Source organism: Glycine max, chromosome 20, assembly GCF_000004515.6.
Source record: "Glycine max cultivar Williams 82 chromosome 20, Glycine_max_v4.0, whole genome shotgun sequence".
NCBI lineage: Eukaryota > Viridiplantae > Streptophyta > Magnoliopsida > Fabales > Fabaceae > Glycine > Glycine max.
In genome coordinates, this window is record NC_038256.2 from 16,377,764 (window position 1) to 16,396,348 (window position 18,585).

The following is an 18,585-nucleotide window of genomic DNA, read 5'->3' on the forward strand; positions in this document are numbered from 1 at the left end:
TTCCGTGAAGAATTTTGCAAAGGTTTCAACCGTTCTTCGACGTTCTTCATTCGTTCTTCATCGTTCTTCGATCTTCAACGGGTAAGTACCTCGAACCAAGCTTTTCGATTCATTTTATGTACCCGTGGTGGTCCACATTGTGTTTTGTGTATTTCTATTCTCGTTTCATTTACTTTTTATGCCCCCTTTTGACGTGCTTAAGCCATTTTACTTAAGTCATTTCTCGCTTAACTTAAAAATAAAATAAATTTCCACCGAACGTTTGAATTGTATTATCCGTTAACTTCGGTTAAAATGAATTCCGACCGTTCGGTCGTGCCGTAATCACGTTGGAAATCAAAAAGAGAAAAAAAATAATATAATAATCAAAAAATATCTTTCAGCAAAATAAAGCGGAAAATCAATCGGACGTTTTCTCTTTGGGATTTCTCATTCTTAATTGAATTGACTAAATAACTAAAGTGAAACTAAGGCTAAAATCAACTCGCCTAGTCAAGCTCGTCCGTAAAAATAGGTTTTTGAAGTTTGTCATTTCAATTTCTTACTAAGTAAAATGGATCATTTTTAAGGTCCAACGCCTTAAAATGATCACCTTGTAAAAAAGAATCACTTGATAAGAAAGAACTACGTAGGTTTGATTTCCTCATCGCAATTGAGGAATACGTAGGAGCAAAGGGAAACACCCTTGTCGACCACAAAAAGAGAAAAATATAAAAAGGGTATAAAGGATATAAAGACATAAAAAGGGAACGTAAAAATCAAAGTCATGTTTGCACATTCGATTAAAGGCTGCCGTCCCTTGTGACGGACGTGTGGGGTGCAAATACCTTCCCCGTGCGTAAATACAACTCCCGAACCTTTCACTTAAAAAGTCCGTAGATCGCGTCTTTTCCGGTTTTTCCGACGTTTTCCTCAAATAAACGTTGGTGGCGACTCCGCGCGTATTCCTTTCGTGGAACACGCATCCCGCGAGTCACTCGTCGCCCTCCCGCCGAAGGTAGGTTGCGACACAGATGAATCGCTAAGTGAGGCACTTGAAAGATTCAGAAGTTTATTGCGGAAGACTCCAGATCATGGTTTTTCAGGACCGATACAGCTCAACATATTTATAGATGGGTTGAGACCACAATCTAAGTAGCTCTTGGATGCTTCAGCTGGGGGTAAGATCAAAAGGAAGACCCCTGATGAAGCAATGGACTTAATTGAAAGCATGACTTAATTGAAAGCTCAACATATTTTCAGAGGTGTATGATGGCTATTTTTTCTGATATGTTCGAAAAATGCATTGAAGTTTTCATGGATGATTTCTCTATTTTTGTGCCATCTTTTGAAGGGTGCTTATCCAATCTTGAAAGAGTATTACAGAGATGTGAAGAGTCCAATCTAGTTCTCAATTGGGAGAAATGCCATTTTATGGTTCAAGATGGAATAGTGTTGGGGCATAAGGTTTCAGTAAGGGGAATAGAGGTGGACAAGGCAAAGATTGATGTGATTGAGAAACTTCATCCTCCCATGAATGTCAAGGGCATGAGAAGCTTCTTAGGTGCAGTGCTTGGCCAAAGGAAGGGAAAAAATTTTCATGCTATATACTACGCCAGCAAGGTTCTAAATGATGCACAGGTGAGCTATGCTACCATAGAAAAAGAAATACTTAAAAAGTTCAGATCTTATCTGGTAGGATCAAGAGTTATCATCTATACTAATCATGCATCTATTAAATATTTGCTCAACAAGGCTGATTCCAAACCCAGATTGATAAGATGGATCTTGCTGTTACAAGAATTTGATTTGGTGATTTGGGATAAAAAGGGATCCGAAAATTTTGTAGTAGACCATTTTTCTAGACTGGTGAATGAAGAAGTCACATCGAAAGAAGCTGAAGTTAGAGATGAATTCCCAGATGAATCTTTATTCTTAGTGAGTGAGAGACCTTGGTTTGCCGATATGGCCAACTTCAAAGCTGCAGGAATCATACCAAAAGACTTAAATGGGCAGCAGAGGAAGAAATTTTTACATGATGCTCGATTCTATAATTGTGATGATCCACATTTGTTCAAGATAAGAGCTGACAACCTTCTAAGAAGATGTGTGACCCAAGAAGAAGCCAAGCGTATACTATGGCATTGTCATAACTCTCCATGTGGTGGCCATTATGGTGGAGATAAGACGGCGGCCAAGGTTTTGCAATCCGGATTCTTTTGGCCCACACTCTTTAAAGATGCTCACCAGCATGTGCTACACTGTGATCAATGTCAGAGGATGGGAGGTATATCAAGAAGAAATGAAATGCCTTTACAAAATATCATGGAGGTTGAGGTATTTGATTGCTGGGGGATTGATTTTGTAGGTCCCTTCCCTTCGTCTTTTGGAAATGAATATATACTGGTGGCTGACTATGTTTCTAAATGGGTTGAAGTAGTGGCTACCCTGCATAATGATGCTAAGACTGTGGTGAAATTTCTGAAGAAGAATATTTTCTCAAGATTTGGGGTACCCAGAATTCTGAATAGTGATGGAGGGACACATTTTTGCAATAATTAGTTACAGAAGGTTCTGAAACAATATAATGTCACACACAAAGTAACATCACCTTATCACCCTCAGATCAATGGGCAAGCAGAAGTATCAAATAGGGAGTTGAAATTTTTTTGGAGAAGACGGTAGCTTCTACTAGAAAGGACTGGTCCATCAAATTAGATGATGCTTTATGGGCATACAAAATAGCATTCAAGACTCTGATAGGCTTATCCCCATTTCAGATGGTGTACGACAAGTCTTGTCATCTACCAGTGGAGATGGAATACAAAGCATACTGGGCCTTGAAATTTTTGAACTTTGATGAAGCCGCATCCAGAGAACAAAGGAGGCTACAGCTCTTGGAGTTGGAAGAGATGAGATTGACTGCTTGTGAATCTTCAAAGCTGTATAAAGAAAAGGTTAAAAAGTATCATGACAAAAAGTTGCTCAAGAAGGACTTTAAGCTAGGACAACAGGTGTTGCTTTTCAACTCAAGACTTAAATTTATAGAAGCAAATGACTTTGATGTTTTGATGATGATCATGATGATTTGATGCAAATGATTCAAGAATACAAGCCACAACATCAAGATGGTCACTAGTATTTTAGGAAGGGAATTCCTAATTGATTTAGCAAAAGGTTTGGCCAAGTAATTTGAGTTAAAAAGTGTTTTTCAAGAGATTTACTCTCTGGTAATCGATTACCAGAGGATGTAATCGATTACCAGTGGCCAAAAATGGTTTACAACAACTACTAAATATTTGAATTCAAATTTTAGACTGTGTAATCGATTACACCATATTGGTAATCGATTACCAGCAGTTAATAAACGTTTTAATTTAAATATTAAAGCCTGTAATCGATTACACAATTATTGTAATCGATTACCAGAGGAGATTTTCAGAAAATAACTTTCAAGAGTCACATCTATTCAAATGGTTTATGAATGGCCATCAAAGGCCTATTTATATGTGACTTGGAAACACGAATTTAGAGAGAGTTTTTTGATTGCCCAAAATGTTTTATCCTCTCAAAAGATTAAGAGAGTTTTTCTAAATTGAAATGTCTTATCCTCTCAAAGAATTCCTTGGTCAAACACTTGCATATTCAAATAAGGAATTGTGATTGATCTTCATTGTACAATCTATCTCTTTCAAGAGAGATTTCTTCTTCTTTTCTTTTTACTTATGAAAAAGGGTTAAGAGACTGAGGGTCGCTTGTTGTAAAGGATTCCTGAACACAAGGGAAGGGTTGTCCCTGTGTTATTCAGACTTTGTAAAAGGATTTTACAAAGAGAGTGGAAAATCTCAAGTGGGTTGCTAGAGGACTGGACGTAGGCACAGGAAGTGACCAAACCAGTATAAATCAAGTTTGCATTTCTCTCTTCCCTTAAACTTCTTTTATTTATTGCTATTTATCTTTTGCCTTTAAAGAAATTTATTCTGAATTATCTTTTGAGTAATTCATGTTAAGGGTGCATTGTTAATCTAAAAAGAGAGAGCGAAATTTTAAATTGGGGAATAGTTCTTGTTATCTTAGTTCAACCCCCCCCCCCCCCTTCTTAAGATAACTGAGGCCATTTGTCTAACAAGTGGTATCAGAGCAGGATTCTTGTATAAAGTTTAAAAACTTCAAGAATAGAAATGGCCTCATCCAACTTTCCATTTCTTGAGGGAAATTCTATTAATAGGCCTCTTATGTTCAATGGCGAGGGTTATTACTATTGGAAAACCCGAATGCAGATCCTTATCGAGGCCATAGATTTAAATATATGGGATGCCATTGAAGTTGGTCCTTTTGTTCCTACAAAGGTAGTGGGAAATGCAACTATAGAAAAACCAAGAAAAGAATGGAATGATGATGAAAGAAGAAAGGTTCAATACAATTCAAAGGCCAAAAATATAATCACTTCTGCATTAGGCATGGATGAATTTTTTAGAGTCTCAAATTGTAAAAATGCAAAAGAAATGTGGGATACATTGCAAGTAACCTATGAAGGCACAACTGATGTCAAGAGATCTAGAATAAACACTCTCACACATGAATATGAACTGTTCAAAATGTTTCAATATGAGACCATAGAAGATATGCAAAAGAGACTTACTCATATAGTTAATCATCTTGCATAATTGGGAAAAATATTTCCTAATGAAAATCTTATTAACAAAGTGTTGAGATGTTTAAGCAGGCAATGGCAACCAAAAGTAACAGCAATTGCAAAATCAAGAGATCTCACTAATATATTTCTTGCCACTCTCTTTGGAAAACTTCAAGAACATGAAATGGAACTTATGAGACTCCATCAACATGAAGAGAATGATATAAAGAGAAAAGGAATAGCACTCCGAGCCTCATCATCTTTTATTCAAAAAGAAAGTGACAAAGAGGACTTGACTGAAATAGAAGAAGATGATGATGATTTCAGACTCTTTGTGAAAAGGTACAATAAACTTCTGAGAAACAAAAGAAATAAAAGGAAATCAAACATCAATACAAAGAAGAAAGAAGAAGACTCCTCCTTAGCCCCATCATGCTATGAAAGTAATCAACCTGGGCACATGAGATCCGATTATCTTGTCTTTGAAAGAAGAATTGAAAAATCCGACAAGAGGAATCTCAAAGAAAAGAAAGAAAAGAAAACATAGATCACTTGGGAAGAAAATAAAAAAAAAATTCTTCAAGTGATTCAGAAAAATAAAATCATAAATCTGGGTATCATGATGAAAGACTATGAAAACGGAGAAGAGCAAAAGCGATACATTGATAGCAATTTCTCCAAACACATGGCATGCATCAAAGTTTATTCAACAAACAAAGGCCACTTGATCAACAAGCCCAACAAGTAATATCAAATGATACAAACAGGTCACTTGTCTTTGATTGATTACTTTGAAGATCTTTGATTGATTACTTTGATGACTTTTGTTAACTTTTGAATGAGTTTTGATGCTTGTTTACTCCTTAAATATTTGATTTTCATTAATATTTTTTTTATAGTTATGTAGAAAAACCTGAAAATTATCCTGTCATAGGAACAAAATGGGTTTTTAGAAATAAATTAGATGAACATGGCATAATTATTAGAAATAAGGCTAGGTTAGTAGCAAAAGGGTATAATCAAGAAGAGGGAATAGACTATGAAGAAACATATGCTCCAGTTGCAAGATTAGAAGCCATTAGAATGCTCTTAGCATATGAATCCATAATGGATTTTAAGCTCTATCAAATGGATATTAAAAGTGCTTTTCTAAATGGTTTAATTCAAGAAGAAGTATATGTTGAACAACCCCAAGGCTTTGAAATCCCGAATAAACCAAATCATGTTTATAAATTGCAAAAGGCTCTTTATGGTTTGAAACAAGCCCCTAGGGCATGGTATGAACATTTAAGTAATTTTATCCTAGAAAAAGAATTTTCTAGAGGAAAAGTGGATACCACATTATTCATAAAGAGAAAGCATAATGATATTTTGTTGGTTCAAATATATGTTGATGATATAATTTTTGGATCCATTAATGATTCATTGTGCAAGAAGTTTTCCCTTGATATGCAAAGTAAATTTGAAATGTCAATGATGGGAGAACTAAAGTACTTCCTGGGATTACAAATCAAGCAAACTCAAGAAGGTATATTCATCAATCAATCCAAGTACTGCAAGGAATTGATCAAAAGATTTGGGATGGAAAGTGCAAAACACATGGCTACACCAATGAGTACTAGTTGTTACTTAGATAAAGATGAATCTGGTCAATCTATAGACATGAAACAGTATCGAGGTATGATCGGATCTCTTCTCTATTTATCTGCTAGTAGACCTGATATTATGTTTAGTGTATGCATGTGTGCTAGGTTTCAATCCAACCCCAAACAATCACATTTGAGTGCAGTTAAGAGAATCATGAGATATCTATTAGGTACAATAAATTTAGGATTATGGTATCCTAAGAACTCAACATGTAACTTAATAGGATATTCTGATTCTGACTTTGCCGGATTTAAAACTGACAGAAAAAGCACAAGTGGAACTTGTCAATTCATTGGATCCGCTCTTGTCTCATGGCATAGTAAGAAACAAAACAGTGTTGCTTTATCCACTGCTGAAGCGGAATATATTTCTGCCGGCAGTTGTTGTGCACAGATTTTATGGATGAAGCAACAATTATCTGACTATGGTATCCTTCTTGATCACATACCTATTAGGTGTGATAATACTAGTGCCATAAATCTATCCAAAAACACTGTACAACATTCTAGAACGAAACATATAGAAATTAGGCACCATTTTCTAAGAGACCATGTTCTAAAGGGAGATTGTTTGCTAGAGTTTGTTGATACAAAGAATCAGCTTGCTGATATCTTTACAAAACCTCTCCCAAAGGATATATTCTTTTCAATAAGAAGAGAATTAGGCCTTTTAGACCTTAGTGATTTGGATAGGTAAAGTTTGTTGATTGTCTTTGATTATGTTTTGATGATTGCTTTTGTTTGATTGTGTTTAATTGTAAGTATTTGATTATATTTGATTGGTGTGTGTTAATTGTTTGATTAATACTTGTTTGAATGAATTAAATACATATTAGTGATGATGATTGATAGTATTAGATGTATTTAGCATAAACATAGGTTATTTTAGAGGAACTAGCCTAGTTTATGCTCTGGTAATCGATTACCATCTAGTGTAATCGATTACACAAGAACAGGCAGCCTGTAATCGATTACAACATCTTGTAATCGATTACCAGAAGGCTTATTACTCCTGTAATCGATTACCAAGCCTTGTAATCGATTACAACTCGTCCTCGTCTATAAATACTCACGAAATCAGAGCTGCTGCGCAGCTACGGCCTCCTCTCACGCCTCCTCCATACCTAAAACTTCAAATCTTCGAATCTCACTCAATTCTTCACCAAATCACATCCCGTAAAGCCCAATCTTCCTCTTTTTCACTCCTCTTTCACTTCCACCGATTAAAATCCACTAAAACTTCATCAAATGGCATAGCCATCGAAGAAGAGAAAGGGATCATCCTCCACCGCCGCTGCTGCTGCCCATCGCCGCCACGGACCATCTGAAGCATCCACAGCACCTATTCATCCATCTTTATCATCTCCAAGATCATCCACATTGTTTTCTTCCGATGATCAGCGTCTACAGTACCTCTCTCAATTTTCTTCTAGGATCATCTTAGACCCTAAGTACCTAGATGTAGAGTTCTTTAATGATGAAACGTTTGATTGCTATCAAGTGTTTCAAAATTCTGGCCTTGTTGATTTCATGTCATTAAAACTGCCACATTATCCCTGAACTTGTAAAGGTCTTCTACTGCAATTTGAAAATTCAGGATGGCATTATTTTCTCTGAGGTGCATGATATTCCTATGATCATTGATCAGTCCTTATTCTTTTCTTTAACTCATTTACCCAGTCAAGGTGCACCTTTTGAGGGCACCATTGTTGATGACTGGAAATTTGATTATTCTAGTCATGATGCTCGCCGCATGGTTTGCAATGATCAGGCTGAAATGACCGGTAGATTGCTGGCCGGATCATTAACTTTTGATAATCGCATCATGCACTATATAATTGTTAGAATTTTACTTCCCCGGTCTTCAAATTTAGCACAAGCCTCTGAGGAGGATTTGATTCTGATGTGGGCTTTTCTCACCGGTCGTCAGATCGACTGGGCCCATTTGGTTCGATACCGAATGCATAAGGCATTACGGGCTAATGCACCTCTACCTTATCCACATTTGATAACTTTATTTATGCATCATTTTCAAATTCCGCTTGATGATGAGCCATTTGTTCAAGTCAAGCGTTCCTTTGCTATTAGTGTTGGTGCTGTGACTTCCTTTGGTTACCGTAAGGATCGGAATGGTCAATGGCTGAAGAAAGACGCACTTGTCATACCCTAATTTCGTCCGGAGATTATTACTTGATGACATGCAACCTTTGGTTAGCCGCTTTGAGATACTTGGCATCCTTTGTTGCATAATAAATGAAGTCCCGAGACGTGTCGAAAATCAAAGGGAAGCAGGCTTACGCGATCCGTGAAATTTCGTAATGTGGCGGAAATCGAAAAGAGGTGTTTTTGCGCAATCCGTGAGTTTCCGTAACTTCTTCGAAAGCTAAAAAAGAGTAAATACATAATCCGTAAGGATTCGTAACCTTGCGGAAAGAAAATAAGTATCGTTACGAAATTCGTAAAGTTTCGTAACGTTACGAAAAAAGAATTACCAAAAAAAAGTAGAAGGGGGTGCATTTAGTAAAAAGGGGGTACAAATAGCAATCAGACCCACTTGGGCCTTCCAGATTCTTCCTCCAGAAGGTTGTTGCTTCTGGAGGAAGCAACCTTGCTCGCCTGGGCGAGCTGGGTGGCAAGCTCCTCCCTTATTTTGCTATAAATAGGGGGAGGAGTGAAGGGAGAAGGGGTTCAGCCTTCTTGGCACTTCTCATTCTCTCGAAATTGCTGAGGAAAATTATTTCCGTGAAGAAAATCCAAGCCGAGGCGCTTCCGTAACGTTTCCGTAACGTTTCCGTGAGTAATTACGCGAAGATTCTCGACCGTTCTTCAACATTCATCTTTCGTTCTTCATTTTCTTCAGTCTTCAACGGGTAAGTACCTCGAACCGAGCTTTTCAATTCATTCTATGTACCCATGGTGGTCCACATTTTGTTTCATGTATTTTTATTCTCGTTTTCATTCGCTTTCTATACCACCTTTGACGTGCTTAAGTCATTTATTTAAGTCACTTTTCGCCTAATCTAAAAATAAAATAAATTTCCACCGATCGTTAGAATTGTATCATTCGTTAATTTCTGTTAAAATGAATTCCGACCGTTCGGTCGTGCCGTAACCACATCGGAAATCAAAAAAGAGGTAAAATAATAATATAATAATCGGAAAAAATACCTTTTAGTAGAATAAAGCGAAAAATCAATCGGACGTTTTCTCTTTGGGATTTCTCATTCTTAATTGAATTGACTAATAACTAAAGTGAAACTAAGGCTAAAATCAATTTGCCTAGTCAAGCTCGTCCACAAAAATAGGGTTTTGAAAGTTCATCATTTCAGTTTCTTACCAAGTAAAATGGATCATTTTTAAGGTCCAACGCCTTAAAATGATCACCTTTCAAGTAAAAAGAATCACTTGATTCACGCATAAGAAAGAACTACGTAGGTCTGATTTCCTCTTTGATGGAGGGTACGTAGGAGCAAAAGCCCCACTTTTGTCGACCTCAAAAAATAAAAAGAAATAAAATTTAAGGTAACACAATTTCCACAATTCTAAAAAATAGGTTGTTGTCCTTTGAGACAAACGTGAGAGGTGCTAATACCTTCCTCAAGCGTAAATACAACTCCCGAACTTAGAATTTTCATTTTGATCGGTTTCCTTCGGTTTTCCCGACGTTTTCCACAAATAAACGTTGGTGGCGACTCCGCGCATCTTTTCTCCTTTGGAGAGCGCACCCGTGAGCCTCGCCTTCGCTCGCCCGCAAAAGGGCACGTTGCGACAGCACTCCCTCCTCAAGATGAGCGTACTCCTTCACCTCCTCCTCAGCGTGAAGATTCAGCACTCCTGAATGAAGTCCTTACCGAATTACGAGGTCTTCGTTCTTATGTTGGTGACCATTTCGACTCATTAGATATACGCTTTGCCGGCATGGATATTCGCCTCACACAGCTTGAAGAGGATGTAGGTTACATTCGTTAGAGTTTCGATCTTCCACCGCCTCCTCCACCTTCTTAGATTTTAGTTTTTAATTATATGTCTCTTTTAAGCCATGTATTTTGGCTATGCTACTTAGATCATTATGTTCAGTACTTTATTTATCTTGTAGTATTTGGATTTCAGACTTTTTGTGCTTTGATACTCTGTGATTTTGGTTTTAAATTGTTTGGATTCTGGTTTGATAGTGTCTTATTTGTGAGTTTGATGGGTTATGCTTTATACTTTGATATTGATTTGTTTTCACTTCATTTTATATCTGGTTTGATTCCCATGTATTTTGTCTTTTTGATGTTGCCAAAGGGGGAGAGAACTTGAGAGAAATTGGGTTAGAAATCAATTATCAATTAGAAATTTATCATTAAGTTAAGTTAGGCATACATGCCAAAAGATAGGGGGAGTAAGGGTTGTGTGAACGTGCTATCATCTTGTATATAACTTGTTTTGATTTCAGGGATTGTCATCATCAAAAAGGGGGAGATTGTAGAAGATCTTTGGTGTTTTGATGATGATCAAAAAGCTTAGAAATCAAATGATAAAAGTTAGAAATCAAGTGATCATCAATTCCAAAACATAGGGGGAGTAAACACAAATTTTATATATATACATTTTTTGCTTGAATCTTGATTTTAGGACTTATATTGTCATCATCAAAAAGGGGGGATATTGTAGAAGCAAATGACTTTGATGTTTTGATGATGATCATGATGATTTGATGCAAATGATGCAAATGATTCAAGAATACAAGCCACAACATCAAGATGGTCACTAGTATTTTAGGAAGGGAATTCCTAATTGATTTAGCAAAAGGTTTGGCCAAGTAATTTGAGTTAAAAAGTGTTTTTCAAGAGATTTACTCTCTGGTAATCGATTACCAGAGGATGTAATCGATTACCAGTGGCCAATAGTTTACAACAGCTACTAAATATTTGAATTCAAATTTTAGACTGTGTAATCGATTACACCATATTGGTAATCGATTACCAGCAGTTAATAAACGTTTTAATTCAAATATTAAAGCCTGTAATCGATTACAAAATTATTGTAATTGATTACCAGAGGAGATTTTCAGAAAATAATTTTCAAGAGTCACATCTATTCAAATGGTTTATGAATGGCCATCAAAGGTCTATTTATATGTGACTTGGAAACATGAATTTAGAGAGAGTTTTTTGATTGCCAAAAAGTTTTATCCTCTCAAAAGATTAAGAGAGTTTTTCTAAATTGAAATGTCTTATCATCTCAAAGAATTCCTTGGTCAAACACTTGCATATTCAAATAAGGAATTGTGATTGATCTTCATTGTACAATCTGTCTCTTTCAAGAGAGATTTCTTCTTCTTTTCTTTTTACTTCTGAAAATGGGTTAAGAGACTGAGGGTCTCTTGTTGTAAAGGATTCCTGAACACAAGGGAAGGGTTGCCCCTGTGTGATTCAGACTTTGTAAAAGGATTTTACAAAGAGAGTGGAAAATCTCAAGTGGGTTGCTTGAGGACTGGACGTAGGCACAGGAAGTGACCGAACCAGTATAAATCAAGTTTGCATTTCTCTCTTCCCTTAAACTTCTTTTATTTATTACTATTTATCTTTTGCCTTTAAAGAAGTTTATTCTGAATTATCTTTTGAGTAATTCATGTTAAGGGTGCATTGTTAATCTAAAAAGAGAGAGCGAAATTTTAAATTGGGGAATAGTTCTTGTTATCTTAATTCAACCCCCCCTTCTTAAGATAACTGAGGCCATTTGTCTAACAAAATTGTTTCCTAGAAAGCTTAAATCAAAGTGGTCTGAACCATTTACTATCAATAAAGTTTGACAATATGGAGTTGTGGAGCTTTGTGATCCTCAATCTAAAGATCTTGACAGGACATGGGTAGTGAACGGACAATGGTTGAAACAATACCATGGTGGAGCTATGGAAAGATTGAACATTGTTCTTCGCTTGGATCCTGGATAACAGGACGATGTGTCAAGCTAGTGACGTTAAAAGAGCGCTTACTAGGAGGGAACCCAGCTTTTCTTTCCTTTTCCTATTTTTCATTCTTATCTCTTGTATATAGTTAGGATATCTTGCTTGTGATTATGATTAATTTCAGCTTGTTTGGTAATGAACAAGGGGTTTTAAGCTTGTGTGAAGAGATAGACATAAAAAGTCTTAGAAATTTTTTGGAAATTGTCTATCCGCTAAGCGCAGACCTTGTGCTAAGCATCCAGTCTTCACGCGCTAAGCCAAGCTTGCTCGTGCTAAGCGCATAGACCCCTGATTGGTTGGCTGAATAGTTCAGCTAAGAGCACATCACTGCACTAAGCCCCACATCTTCACGGTAATTGCACTTTAACCAGTGGGCTTAGAGTGGATGATGCGCTAAGCGCCACTTCTTCTCTGGAAAAATTTTATTGTAGCAGCGCTAAGGGCGCTATCTAGTGCTAAGCCCCAGATCCATTCTATAACTTCAGTTTTTAAGCTAGGCTTAGCGGGCTAGGAAGCGCTAAGCGCCAATCTCTTACGGGTTTGGAATTCTTGGAAGTCCGCTTAGCGCACCTATTGCGCTAAGCCTGAACCACTCTCTGTAAGTTGAAGCTTGATGGTACGCTAAGCCTTACATCTCAGGCTAAGCGCATATTGTAGAAAAAATTTTGTGTTGCAGAAAGGAAGAGGCACTTTGGGTGTTAAACTCAAATGTCACTTTGGCACGCTAAGGGCAGCTGTGCGCTAAGCGCGCCATACGATTTTCAGTTTCTAAAAATCAAAGGCAGAGGCACTTTGGGTGTTACCTTTGCACCCAAACCTCTACACCTTCCTAACCTTAAGCACTTGTGTACTTTCTGCTTCGTGTGTACTATTTCTCTGCATCTTCATTATTGCATTTCAAGAACAATCCAAGTAAGTTAGCACATTTCTCTTTTTATTTTTCATTCTTCAAACCTTAGGATAGATGACTTCTTGTTTTTTTGTTGTTGTATGCTATTAGGTTAAGGTTAGTAGTTTTAGGGTTAGTCAATGTAGGATTTTAGGTAACTTAGAAGCCCATTAAGGGCAATGTGGCTGAAAGGGGTGAAGACCCCTGTGATTCTGTCTAGAAATCGTGATGAACGCGGTAAGTGCGCCTGTGCACTTAGCCTGTTCATCGCAGCTGTCAAAATTTTGGATTTCCAGATGAACGCCCTAAGCGGACCATGTCGCGCTAAGCGCATTCATCCCTGCTGATGAATGTAATTGATGAGCCCGCTAAGCGCATCTGTGCGCTAAGTGGGACAAGTGTTCAGACATTAAGATTTTGGAAATTTTTGTTCAGCGCTAAGCCTGACCTGTACGGCTAAGCGCCACTTTGCTTCTGTAAGTTTTCCTTTGAATAAGACTAAGCGCGTCTGAGCGCTAAGCCCGTGTCGTGTGTTGAGCTAAGCGCCCTGCTGCACCAAGCTCAACTCTCTCACTATCTTTTAAGTTTTTGTAGTAAGGCTAAGCGTGCCTTGTGCGCTAAGCCTGAGTGTCGTTCTGTTGAGGCTGAGCTAAGCGCGCCATGCTGCGCTAAGCTCCAACTCTCTTCGGTTTTGACAATTGTAGACTTAGGCTAAGCTCAGTTGTGCACTAAGCCTATTTTGTAGAAAAAATGTTTTGTGTCTTCGAGCTAAGCGCCAGTCTGCTGTGCTTAGCGCCTGAGTAAAATTTCATAAGGCACGCTAAGCTCAGTCTGCTACGCTAAGCGCCCAGTCAAAATTTCAATTTTATTTTTCAGTTTTTGTGAAAATAACTTATACTAATCTTTTGTGTTTTGTCTTATATTTTGCATATGGCATCTAAGAAAAGGAAGGCACCTTCTACATGTTGGATCAAGTGGCCTCGGAATAATTAAGAAGGGGGGTTGAATTAATTATTACTGAATCCTTACTAATTAAAAATCTACCCTTCTTTGGCTTTTACTATAACGTTAAGAAAGTAAAGAACAAAAATAAAAACTTAAACCAAAAGTAAATGCGATAATTAAAGTGCACAACAGAAATTAAAAGAGTAGGGAAGAAGAAGACAAACACACAAGAGTTTTATACTAGTTCGGCAACAACCCATGCCTACATCCAGTCCCCAAGCAACCTGCGGTCCTTGAGATTTCTTTTCAACCTTGTAAAATTCATTTACAAGAAAAGATCCACAAGGGATGTACCCTCCCTTGTTCTCTTTGAACAACCTAGTGGATGTACCCTCCACTAGAACTGATCCACAAGAGATGTACCCTCTCTTGTTCTCAGTCACAACAACACAAGTAGATGTACCCTCTACTTGTACCACAAAGGATGTACCCTCCAATGTGTTAAGACAAAGTTCCCAGGCAGTTAGTCCTTTGAAACTTTGTGAATGGGGAAACAAAAAAATTCTCAGGCGATTAGTCCTTTGAAATCTTTTATTTATGGGAAAGGGAAGAATCAAAAGAATTCTCATACTATGTCGTTTTGAATTCTTTGACAAGGGATAAGGGAGACACAAAAGAATTCAAGGGGTTAGTCCTTCGTTCTTTTGGAAAAGGGAGAAGAGAGACACAAAAAGAATTCAGGCGGTTAGTCCTTGGCGAATTCTTTTTGGCAAAGGGAGAAGGGAATGAAAAAGATGAATAGCACAAGTTTTGTTTTCAAGATTTGGAAAACTAGAAAACTTAAGAAAGCTTTTGCAAAGGAAGAAGAAGAAGAAATTCAAGAGGATGTTCAAAGAGATTCAAAGGATGTAAAAGATTGTAATCAATTGTCTTGAAAATGCAAGTTAAGGACTTGCTTTTATAGACTCTTCATGTCTGGTCAAGAAAACCATTAGAAGAGTTATAACCTTTAGAAAAGCTTGAAAACTATTGGAAGATTTACATCTTTTGATTTTTATTCAAAACTAATCACTGGTAATCGATTACCAAATCATTGTAATCGATTACAGAAAGCATTTTTGTGAAAGGATGTGACTCTTCACATTTGAATTTGAATTTCAATGTTCAAACACACTAGTAATCGGTTACCAATATATTGTAATCAATTACACCATTTTGAAATTGATTGGAACGTTGTAAATTCAGTTGAAAGCTTTTTGAAAACAAAACTTGCCACTGGTAATCGATTACAGTAAACTGGTAATTGATTACCACAGAGTAAAAACTCTTTGGTAAAAGGTTTTGTGAAAAAATCATGTGCTACTCAATGTTTTGAAAAACTTTTCAGTACTTATCTTGATTGAGTCTTTTCTTGATTCTTGAATCTTGAGTCTAGAATCTTGTTCTTGATTATACTTGATTCTTGAAAACTTGAAACTTGAAACTTCTCTTGAATCTTTCTCTTGATTCTTGAATTGTTCTTGACTCAATCTTGAAATCATTCTCATAGGCTTTTTGTCATCATCTTTGTTATCATCAAAACATCTTGAATCAATCTTGATTTATCATCATCATGAAGCCATGAAGCTTGCTTCTACACTACACCTACCAAGGCCATATTTGATAGATCCAGGTTCACATCCCAAGAGGCTTGGGAGAGATACACGGAACTGTGGTACCTAGGAAGATTTTGCCTGGAAGGAATGTCATTCTCCATCACATTGAGTTCGATGAATTTACTGAAGAACTTGAGCATAGAAACTGGCACAAGGAGTTTTATGCGAACCTCTATAACCCCGAGGACAAACCACCTAAGTAGGTGAAGGTGAGAGGTCATTTGGTGAAATTTGATGCAGACAACTTGAACTCATTCCTAAAGACCCCACTGATACTTGAGGAGGGGGAGAACTTTCTAGTATACTCCAGGTTCTGTCATTTGAAGCTAGAACCACAGGAACTGGTAGCTCGATTATGCATCCCTGGAAGGGGATTCGAGTTAAACGCTGATGGACTATCATTAAAGATCCTACGAAAGAATCTGACCATGCTCGCTTAGACATGGAGCGTTCTTTCCTTTTCTAGCCGAGTCCCTACCTCTCACACCTTGGATATCACATTAGATAGGGCCAGGTTGATATATGGAATCATTCAGAAGATGGATATGAACCTGGGCTATATCATTGCTTTGTGAAAGGATAGAGGAGTCATTTCTGATTCATTAACATTGGAGAGCCTCGGTCCAGCTATTAATGTGGCTTATCTAAAGAAAAACTGCTAGAACCTAGATGACCTCTCAGTTACCTTTAGAGGGCCGCGCAAGGCCAAGGGGAAGAAGTCTGAGGCTCCCCCTTCCTCAGCTCCAGCACCAATTCCATCTGCCCCATCTGCATCTACATCTGTTCTTCCAGCTCCTTTATATGCAGGATGCTCAGATATTTCATTTACACCTCATATGCTTCATTCCATGCTCCATAGCCTACACAGGGGACAGTCCATCATCATGCAGAGCCTTCAAGGCTTGGGCTTGCCATCCATTATGAGCATGGATGAGTTTGACCTGTAGGTGGCCTGGCCAGGAGCCCAGTTTTCTCCTTCTGGAGGGGGTGGGGCCTTTGCAGCCCAGAAGCCTGTTGCTAAGGAGCCAACAGCAGCAACAGCAGAAGGGGAGGATGTGCTCACCCCTTCTGAGCCCTTTTATTTTGATGCAGATGCACACATGGCTCAGGAGGAGGGGACTTCCACAGATTAGATACCTGATTCATCTCCTGCACCTATTCCTAAGGAGACCCAACCAGCTACACTAGTCACAGAGCCTGAGTAGCCTATCCAAGATTCATCAGCAGCTCCAGCACTAGATCTTAATGAAGATCAGCCTTAGGATGAGCAAGATGTTTAAATTGTGTTTAGTTTAATTTCTGCAAAGCATGAACATTTTAGTTTATCAGTATTTAGTTTGGTTTATGTTTTAGTTCTTTAAATTTCAGCACTTTGAGTTGTTTTCTTGTACCAAAAGCATGTTTGAAGAATGAATTGATTGAAAATGATATGTAGTGGATTGTTTGGTATAAAATGAGTGTTAGAGAATAATTTGAATGAGAAATTGTATGATTTGAGTGGATTGGAATGATTAAATAATTGTTTTGATCAAGCTTGTAGCCATTAGAAGAGAATGAGCATGTGATTGGAAGTATGATTGAAAATGTTAGTCAATTTCTCAGATTGATTGTGAAGGAATGCATTAACTGTATCCCGATGAGAGTGTGATCCTTAAATTTTGAGAGAAACGACAATCATTTAGTACTAATTTTTGCGAGAATCTCTAAAGTATGGACTAAATGCATGAAATTGAGGATGATGAAGGCCATGTTAGATTGTGATAGCCACTTACCCAAAAAACTGACCGTGTGCTTGAATGAATTATCCCTTGTACCCAATTTGAGCTGAATGAATTATTAATTGATTGAACCCTGAGCCTATACAGTGTTATCTCCTGCTACCTTGACTTAGGTTGTAGGAGAGCATCATCTACAGGAAGCGTGGTTCAAAGCAAATTTGTCCCAAATTTGGGGGAGTAATTATCAAGGTAAATTTGTTCCAAATTTGGGGGAGGCACTAGGTAAGAATTGAAATGGTCAAAGTAAAGAGCATACACACACTATTTATGTATATACACATAATGTCTTTCTATATCTTGTGTTAAAAAAACTGTAAATACAAATGAAATTAATAAGTGTTTATGCTGCAAAATAATGAAATGAAGTTGAGTGCCTAAATAAAAGGCAAGTATGGGATGTGCATGAATGAAAAAGTGAAGGTTTATCTATGGATGAATGCTCTCCTAGAACCTAAGCTTTTGAATCCTATAAAAACCATGATTTGTTGGAGGCCTAACCCCATCACAAGCCTAGAAAGTCCTTCGAATTCATTTTGTGTGTTCATTGCTGTATGATATGAGATGAAATCCAAAGGTTGGCACTTGTGTTACTTGTTTATGATGGAATGATCCTAAGCACTTGAGCTTGAGGGAAACAATGACTGTGAGTTTGTGGTTGATGATCCTTCCTTTATTTCTTCCATCCTTACTAGCTTATTTCAGTTGTGACTCTAATGTGCATGTTTCTATCTTTGAAAAGCGGCATGTTTGTGAAAATCCATTGATTGAAGCAGTCCATGATATTCAGTTCATATGGTTGAATTTCTCTGTAAAGCAAACCCCATTTTGAGTGACCATTGTAGCTTGTCACTTGAGGACAAGTGAACTGTTCTTTCTTTGCTTGAGGACAAGCAAAACTATAAATTTGGGGGAGTTTGTTAGTCGTCTTATACGACTAACTTTTGTATAGAAAACATTTTCCAAAACTTGTATAGTTCCCCCAATTTATGGTTGTTTTGAAGTGATTTTGTAAACAAATCTTGTTTTATTGTTAAAGTTGTCTCTAGAATATTTCCATTGGATTTAATGATGAAATATGTGCAATTTCAGGTGATAAAGAGGCTA